Source organism: Dreissena polymorpha, chromosome 11 (assembly GCF_020536995.1).
Source record: "Dreissena polymorpha isolate Duluth1 chromosome 11, UMN_Dpol_1.0, whole genome shotgun sequence".
Lineage (NCBI taxonomy): Eukaryota > Metazoa > Mollusca > Bivalvia > Myida > Dreissenidae > Dreissena > Dreissena polymorpha.
In genome coordinates, this window is record NC_068365.1 from 63,644,715 (window position 1) to 63,654,714 (window position 10,000).

At 37.3% G+C, this 10,000-nt stretch overlaps 1 protein-coding gene across 1 annotated transcript in view; it reads right to left on the reverse strand.

Moving 5' to 3' along the window:
- The window catches only part of LOC127851342 (potassium voltage-gated channel protein Shaw-like), a 100,958-nt gene that overhangs the window by 89,545 nt on the left and 1,413 nt on the right, over positions 1-10,000 (reverse strand). The gene's annotated exons all lie outside the window — the stretch shown is intronic.

Genomic DNA, 10,000 nt, shown 5'->3' on the forward strand with positions numbered 1-10,000 from the left:
CTTTGTGATAGTTATAAGTTAAATAATAGCCATATTGAGTAAGTTCAATCAGGCATCACTGTTCTTAAAGCTAAGAAATCTTAAATATCACGCCCATTAAATTTACACATATTTTATTAACCTTTCTTGGAAATATATAAGTACATAATGTTGCTATTTCAAGAGCTTGCTTCAGTTTTGTAATTTATTCTTTTTATGCAGTCAGCATGCTGATTTTTATACGAAAATAAATGCCAGACAGATGTATTTATTTGTTTATCTCTATATTGATACCACTGTATAGCAATTGCTGTTCACTGCTGTTCCCTGCAAAGGGCTGTAAACATGCGGTTAGGCATCAAGCAACTGTCAGATATAATGAGGTACCTGCTGTGGCTAATGGTTATTTCATTGGTCTGCGGTCATTAAATTACATGCAACAAAATGTGTGAAAAGTGGCCAGCACAGGAATTTGGGGCCTGTCTTAGAACTGTTAACTCTTTCAGTGCTGGAACCGAATTTTGAAGGCCTTTGCAAATAGTTTGGATCGAGATCAGACGCCACAAAACGTGGCGTCTGATCTTGATCCAAACTGTTTGCTATTCTGATAGTGGTCTTTGAAAAAATCTAAGAAAATGCTAATTTTAGAAATTCAGCAGACGACATTTTAGCAGACGACACATATCCAAGCATGCAAAGGGTTAAACTTGATGATTACATGGTGAGACTGGCACTAGCGGAAACCGCAACAAGCGTTGTCAGTTTCCGACACATCAAGATAATATCTCGACATATATGCATATATCACCTGATAAAAATCATTTGTTATGAATAGGCGAAGACATAGGTTACTGACGTTATTGGTAATCAATAAGTTCAAGGGTGCCGACTTGCGTGGCGAAACTGCAATCGCCAAATCTAAAATAACCAAATTTAGTACGCTTGTATACACAATGCGAGCTATAAATATATGCTTAATTAATTAGTTTACAAATATTGACGTTGAGATCTTTGAGGTGAGGCGTGTTGAATATCGATTTATACTTGCATACGTGCTCTGATTGTGTTTAAAAAGTTTTTCTACTGTTCGCAAATACTTAAAAAAATAACGTTAGTGTAAGAGTTATCGATTAAAAAGACACCGTAAAAAACAAAATAAAGAAACACTCACTTTGAAATCGGTAAAATAAAAATGACGTGGATTTCGTAATTATTTATCTAATAGTTCTCATCTTCGCGAAATCCTGTGGTATACCAAGTAAGTACAATACGTGTGTTCCAAGTGTTCAGTAAAGTATTTTTCTTTCGCACCGAATGCGTTCGAACATTAACCTACTAAAATATAATCTTACAAAACAAAATTATGTTCATTAAAAAGTCATAAAATCTGATACCGTTTTCATTGTATGTGCATTTAAATACGTTCGGTCAATATCGGCTTAACATGTCGAACAAATACAATGCCTGATGATCATCAAGATTACATAACTTAGTGAAAGACGAACTAAAAAGAGCTTAAGTCAAACACGAGAGTGACGGCAATACAATGAGTATTATACAAGAGTCGGCTGTCACTGCGTCAGCCGCCAAGGCCGATCGATAGATCTTTTCAGCGACAAAACTTGCTGCCATGTCTTTTCTGATTTCATCTGCAGATAAGATTGAAAATCATCGATTTTCGCTAGAAGTCTCCACAGTCTGTCCAATTACCAATTGATATTCAGATGGCGGAGGGCTAGCCTTTTGCCACGCGACACTTTGGTTGATTGGGGTGTCGTGTGGCTGTGCTTTTGTGTTGGATTTTGTTTTTGTTTCGTGGGGACTGCGATCTGTTGCGCCAAATATAGAAACAGGTGACCAAACAAAGCACTTCTCAATTTCGTAATGCAGATCTTTGTGTTACGTAACGAACGGGCCTCAAGTTATTTGCGCCTTGTTTCTGGTGACGATAGTTTAAATATAAGCGTAGTCCAAGTTCTGCCTGTGCAGTCATGCAATATCTACGGTGGCATAGAAGCGACATTCACTTCTCTTTTTTTAAATTGCTCTCCTCTTTTTTTCTATCTCGTGGCCACGAGTTAGCTATGTCGTGGCCACGAGATAGAAAAAAGAGGAGTGCAAAACTAAATAAAAGCGGCGTAAATTTAAAAAAAAAGAGCGGTGCAGTAAATAAAGGCAGAGTGCATTAAACAAAAGAGGAGAGAATTTTCGCTATCTCGAGATCCCGAGTTAGTCAGCCAATTTACGCAAAGTTTGATTGGCTGACTAACTCGGGATCTCGATATAGCGAAAATGCTCTCCTCTTTTGTTTTATGCACTCTGCCTTTATTTACTGCTACGCTCTTTTTTTAATTGTACGCCGCTTTTATTTAGTTTTGCACTCATCTTTTTTCTATCTCGTGGACACAAAAGTGTACAAGTACATTAAAGAACAAAATAAATAACGGACAGACGTGCGCACGGACAGTGTGATTAGTTTTAGGTAAAAATGTGACAATATGCTTTGACAGAATCAAGTTAAACAATAAATCAGATAATCAAGAGTTTGCTCATAAAGAACGCAGAGCCTTTGTAGGCGGAATAAAGCACGAAACATCAGACATATAATTAGTTTCATGTGTATTGCCTCAGATATTTTCATATAATCGCAATAAATCAGAAAAAACGCCGGAAGAATCTGTCTGTACCCCACATTGATAGTACGAGTATCATATGACACATGATGCGCAAGTTTGTTTGAATGAGCATGCAAGTCTAGCGATAATTTTCCATAGTATAGTAAGCTAGTCGGGAGCCCATAAATTACAACCTAAGCAGTCCGCACAAATTAGCAAGGTACGACCCTGTCTGCCGTAACGGGATTTTTTTTTTATAAGAATACACTGTAACTCCAATATAACGCGCTCCGTTATAACGCTGAATCCAATATAACGCGGAGGGTGCTTGGATCCCATTTTTTCTCCAACCTTCCATTTGATTTCTGATTCAAATCCGTAATATGCAATTTCATGTATTTTCAGACAATTCAAAGATGGAGGCAATCACATGTTGATTGCTTTATTCAACTGTCCGTTGAACCGATTATAATCGCCTCGAGGTTAAACAACACCGACAGCTAATTGGTGTTAATCCGTTGTGTAATGTCAATAAAGGTGTGAAAAACTCGCGTGTCAGTGTTTATTACATGTATTCCTCATCAGAGCGGTTCAGTGCAATAATTTCCATAAGTTAAGTGCAAGCGGGATAGTTATACAATTAATTAATTAAAGTAATTCAAAACGATTGAAACATTCTTACTTTGATATGGTTGCAGTTTGACTATATTAAATGAGCGGCTGTGAAATATACTGCCTACTGTATAAAACAACTTTTTCTGTCATTTCATTATTATTCTAGTATTATGTCAATCTTTAATCTTTCAGTTCGTGTATAAGAAATTAAATAATGCAGACGATTTATTTACATGCGAACGTAGTGTACCGGTAATTGTTAACAGAGTTTCACTTTCATTTTTGCGTGGTATCAGAAAGTCCCCGGGAAACACGTTTTTTGCATGCGTATGACGCAATAAAACAATTTTTTGTACATAAGTCTTATTGCATTTAATCTAAATTTAAAGTCGCTCGTCCAATAAACTCTGCCCCATAATGCACTGTACTCATTACACTTCTGAAAATGGCATATATGCGTGCGGTTGTGTTTACGAATTTCTTAAACATATATCGTCATTAATGTTCAAGATTATTATTTTTTAAGTGATGTTGCAATTTTATTGGATTATCGGATAAATGTGCACATAAGAAAAGCAGTATGTATACTTTTATCGATACGATTCGGTTTATATGCATGTATTTGCGTCAACACAGCATGGCAATATACATGACCTTTATTATAGGCTACTCTATACCTGTATACTTCCTTTACACGATAACTACCGTACCATACAAAAGGAAAATTTCGGATGAAAATTGCGAATTTATCCGCCCCACATACACTAAACTTGTCATAGTTTCTGTATTTCATCATACTTGGTCCGAATTGCAGCAAAATACGTGGTGAAAATCTTCGACGTGCTACTCTATACTCCGCGGGAGTGTGCAAAATATGAATTGTGAAAAATACTTCGGAAACACATTCTAGATCTACAAAGTAATATTCGGAATTCAGCAAATCTAGGTAAGGTTGGATACTTAGTGAAAGATATGCACGAAGCAGACGGCGATTGAAATGCAAGATTACTTGTGTTGCTGGCAAGATACAAGTCGATTGGAATGCGAGAAACAGATGTACATGACATTATTCTGTATTATTCACGACACATTTCATGTTGATTTACGGCGCTATCCTTATAAATTCATCACGGCTTAGAATATTTGCCAATGCATGAATACATGAATCACGCTGTCATGGTTTCTAAGACCTTAAATTGTCCTCAGAATCAGGAGACGATTTATTGCGCAAACCAATCTTACGAATGATTCCGGAGATAGTCGATGGGTCACGAGTGATAAAACATGTATTTTATTCTTACACTTTATTGGAATGCTTTTACGATCGTGCATTTAGAGGGTGGGGGAGTAGTCCCCCTGACCCCCCCCCCCCCCACACACACACTAAAATTTGCTAAATTTGACTTTTTTCAGTCCCGTCACGCTAAGTCATTTCAATAAAATCTTTAGAAGAACATTAACAGTTAGCTATTGGTAATTATATATTTCCGTTCTTCTTAATTCTTCGCGCTTTTGTTAAGCAACTGTATTCGTTTAACATACAATAATGTTAAAATCATAACACTTGTAGTCTGCAACAAAACTAAGCAAAATGCTTCTACAAAAAGAAGACAAATATCAGATTTGTTTCTCAGACTCAAACTGAAGAATGTGTGTCTGTCTGAATTACAACCTTCCCCAAATGAATTAAAGCTCGAATTCCTGTTTCCACGCCTTAGGTCAGTCAAAATAAAATTTGAGGTACAACTAATTACAACAGAAACTTTTTTTACATAAACCTTATAATAAAGTCATACTGTATTACGGAAAACAAGTCCTCGAAAAAATTCATTGTATTTAATCCATTTAATCGTTTTTAAAATTCCACATTATATTCTGAATCGGCATTGCCCACTCAGCACGCCATACATCTTGAATACTGATGACGTGTATTAAATGCAGCCTTATGAATGCATGAAATCTCTTTCTGTTTCATCTCAAATTGATGTTACCTGATACAAAGGACTGATAGCACAGCCACACAACAGAGTTAACTGTTTATCAGTAAAATAATTAACACTGACCAGAATTCCTAGGTGTCCCAAATATAGGACGCTGGTCATTAATGGGTTAACTTTAAACCCGGCGTTCATTTCAAAACATAACGTTATGGTTCTATAAACATGGATGCGAGTTCTGCTGCTGTCAGGTAAGGCATTTTACGGTGTTTTTCTTGCATTTAGTCGTAAATGGTATTTAATTTGATCATAATTGCCATTTTTTTCATAATGCTATAAAATAGTCACACATTTTCATGAAATTCACGTCTTACATTTTAAGGGATATATTTACCGGGCAATGGTAATAAAATGACGAAAATCATGATTATTATGAAGAGCATTGGTTTTACCTGTTAAGTGTAGATGAAGAACGTATGATCATTGTTTATCGGGTAGATACCATTAAGTAACGCTCGATTGGTCATTGTCGGCTCGGGTACTACTTATAAGTACCCCGGGTACTCTTAAGTATACTTACATGTACCCCGGGTACGGTAAATATACTAAAACGTACCCGGGAAATTTAAAGCTTAATCAGTCGTTGTTGGCTATTTTTTAAAATTAAATATATTCACATTTATGTCAATTTTCTGTAAAATGGCCTCTATATTATCGAAACTCATACTCACAAAGCATGTTGACGCAGTTTTTAAAAAAAGAGAAGTTTGTTTAAGATAATCGGTAGCGCATAGGATTTAAGGCGGGAATACAATTCGGGTACAGTCTAATATCGACCGGGTGCGATTAAGTATATTTACCGTACCCGCGGTACATGTAAGTATACCTAAGAGTACCCGGGGTACACGTAAGTAGTACCCGAGCAGACAATGACCAATGGAGCTTAAGTAACAATATCTAGATTTCGAGTAGAGCGAATAAAAAAGGCTCATATTTATCTCGATATATGTAATTGGTAGTAATTTGAAACACCTCCAGCTTGGTTGATAACTTATTTATCTAGCTCGATTGCATCGCAAGCAAACGGCATAAATATACACGTTCAACTCCGTTTCCTAGGAAGAACAATTCTTTGAAAGTAAACATCGCCGCGGCGTAATGGATACGTTGTCCGCCTAGCGACCGGGAGGTCACGGGTTCGATTCCCACTGTGGGAGCGTTCGTTTGATCTCCCCCAAAGACACAAAGTACTGGTTCTAGGCCCAGTAGCGTCTCGATTAAGACTTAGGCTTTCGATGCAATCGAACAAAAATAAATAGGTTTTAACTAAAATAAAACGTCGGCCATGATAACACTAACGCGCAAGAAGGCAAACACTGTGAAAAAAAGTTGGTATTGTGTCCAAAATTTAACATACACGTTCACAATATAGTGTTGTGTGTGATTCTTCAAATGTTTTTTTATTTCCATCACGCATTTATCGAAAACACATTGTTGATAGAGGAGTAAAATAACAATGTTATATTTAAGAAATAATCGACGGGTAACCGTTGGTTATTGCGGTAATAACCAACGGTATGGAGTTCCGATGCGTAGGAATTAAACCACGAGGGCGTAGCCCGAGTGGTTTGATAACAAGCTTCGGAACGACATACCGTTGGTTATTACCGCAATAACCAACGCTTACACATCGATTATTTCGATTCTAACACGATTTAATTAATAAGTTATCCGCGATTTAAAAGATATAAATGAGAATTATATTAACCGAACGTCCTTCACTTTTCCGCGAAAACGTGACGTCACCACAACAATGAACATCAAATGACGTCGTCTTAATTCATAAACAATGCGCGGAAAATCAAAGTGACGTCATACTTATCACTGTTGGTATATCGGGGTAATAACCCACGGTAGTTTTCCTTCTTTGTACATAGAAAACAAGTCGCGTGCCGTGTTAGAATAAGCTTTTTACCAGGAACTGATCTATAGCTTCGATCGCCTGCTGAGATACTTAATTAACTCACTACCTTTTCTAAATATATCCCAGAATTCATTATCCGAATCTAAACAATCAAGGTAAATTTGGGATTGGGATAAGCTGACCTCACATATCAAAGATCATATATCTTATTTTAAACGATAACGTTCTGCGAGATCTGGTAAAACGATTTGAGTGATGTTTCGAACGAACAGAGATGTTTCCTGTATGCCGTACCGAATTCATTATGTATTATAACAGAGTTTACAAACGATGTAAAGGTGGTCGGTGTAAACGCGGATGCTTGGATGCTAATTAAATCCAATAAGGTTCCGAATATCCCTCCTGAAATAATACTGGGATATTTTTGTTTGTTAACTTGGGAAAGATCAAAGGTCAGAAAAAATGCAGGAAATGGTTTCGCTTTAATGAGAAATACAGGGTTGTTTAGGACCGGAACTAGGGGATAGATCTATGATCAGATAAGATCCGTGCAAAGAAAATGTATTTAACTGAAATAAGCAAATGGATATTACCGTAATTACTCTATGTTTTCGGACACTCTAAGTTTTCGGACAACCCCTTTCTTAGCAAAAAAAAATATATTTTTCGTGACTCATTATTTTCGGACACACGAGTTTTCGTCCGTCGTTTATGTCTCTAAGTTTTCGGACAGTATATTTCACAGCGTTATTTTACCATAACCTTTTTTCGATATCTAATGACACTTCGATCATGGGGTTTTACAACCAGATTAACATCATAAATCATTGGGTGCATGACTGAGGGCAATAAACAATTACATTTGCGTTATTGGGTAAATAACCTTGTAAACCGGTATAAAACAATGATTTCGCCCGATAGCATAAGCGTTATGACAATTACCAGGGGTAGTGCCAATTAACAGTTCAATTATCTACCGCAATGGTACTACTCCTTCTCAGTAAAATAACTGTGATAAATACTAAATGTTTCAAATTGTGATGCACCCTATACCAAGTTTTACGAACAATGGAAGGTGTTACACAACAACTATCGGCAATGAACAAACAAAGAATTCATAGTTTGCTTTTTTATTGCGTTAATTACAGGTTTATACAAGCGTGTATCGGTACATCACATGCTCATTTTTGAACTCGTTGGTCAAAGTACAACCTTGAAGCAACTTTCTGTCAAATAAATTAAGCATTTACAATTATTTAAAATGCAGTGCAAACATGTATAACTGTAATTTATACTATACGGCATGGTATTTTACAAGCGCGTGCTATTACCGGTAGTCGTTGATGCAATTGACGCTATTTTCGGACACTTCCATTTTCGACTCTAAGTTTTCGGACACCTGTATTTTGTTAATATTTTTCGTATCTAAGTTTTCGGACACGAAAACAATTAATTATTGTTTAGTGTCCGAAAACATAGAGTAATTACGGTACGTTTTACAAGCTTTAGTTCAAGCACTTTTTAAAAAGAGAGTAATGAATGTTATATCACAAAAGTGATTGAGTGTTGATGGGTCATAATGTATTATGGATCGCAAAGCATGGTAAGTTCTTCAGGATTGTCCTGATTGGTAGATCTGTTGATCCATGGCAAGTTCGCGGTTCAAAAAGAGCCACGCTCTATGATTCACGGTTCAAATGAAGCCTCGCTCTATGATTCGCGGGTCAAATTGAGCCTCGCTCTATGATTCGCGGGTCAAATGGAGCCTCGCTCTATGATTCACGGGTCAAATGGTGCATCGGTCTCTAATTCGCGGTTCAAATGAAGCCTCGCTTTATGATTCGCGGGTCAAATAGCGCCTCGATCTATGATTCACGGGTCAATGGGGCCTCGCTCTATCATTCACGGGTCATATGGGACCTCACTCGTGACTCACGGTTCAAATGAAGCCTCGCTCTATGAATCACGGGTCAAATGGGGCCTCGCTCTATGAATAACGGTTCAAATGGCGCTTCGCTCTATGATTCACGGGTCAAATGGGGCCTCGCTCTTTGATTCACGGGTCAAATGGGGCCTCGCTCTATGATTCACAGTTCAAAGGGAACCTCGGTTTATGATTCACGGGTCGAATGGAGCCTGGCTCTAGGAAGACAAGGCTAACCACATGTGGGTGAAGTGTAACCCACTCCCCCCCCCCCATAAGAATGTGCGATCCGCCTGACTGGATTTTCGCTAAAAGTAGACTTCATTTAAACGACAAATGCAATAAAGGCAAAGGGTTGTCTCTGAATAACCTGTGTACACATTCATTAACCCTTTCCCACTCAGAAGCAAAGTGATAATGGCTATGTGCACACAACATAAAACCAGAACACCCTGCGAGTAACTCGGGTTCAGTGTTTATGCTGTTTGCAGCTCACCAGTATCTAAGGGTTGGAACTGAAGCCTTAAAAACTTGGATCTAATCAGAAAGGTCTTTAATTAAATTGAACTTTCTGAGAGACTACACATGCGTCAAAATACGGATTGTTACATAATGTATAGGAAAAACACTAACGATATTTTCATGTTTACATTGTCAATATGTAATTAAGTTGCCAATCATATGACACTCTCGTGCCGGCTTCACAATAGCGCATATCATATTGTACGTCAATCTAGTCTAATAACTAATTAGTTTGTTGACAGTATATGCACGCTTGCAACTGGGTTCAGTCCGTTTTAATTATAGATTGTGACAACTTTACGTGCGTAATTGATGTTTGTTTTCGTGTCGGTTCAATTATAAGATAGTTAATACGCCAGTATATGCAGTTGAAAAAAATAGTTTAACCCATCAATATGACATGTTTATATAACGATACATGTATTTAAGCAGAACTACCTTGGCCACTTTAGTAAAAGGAGTTAACCCATAGGAGAGACACTAG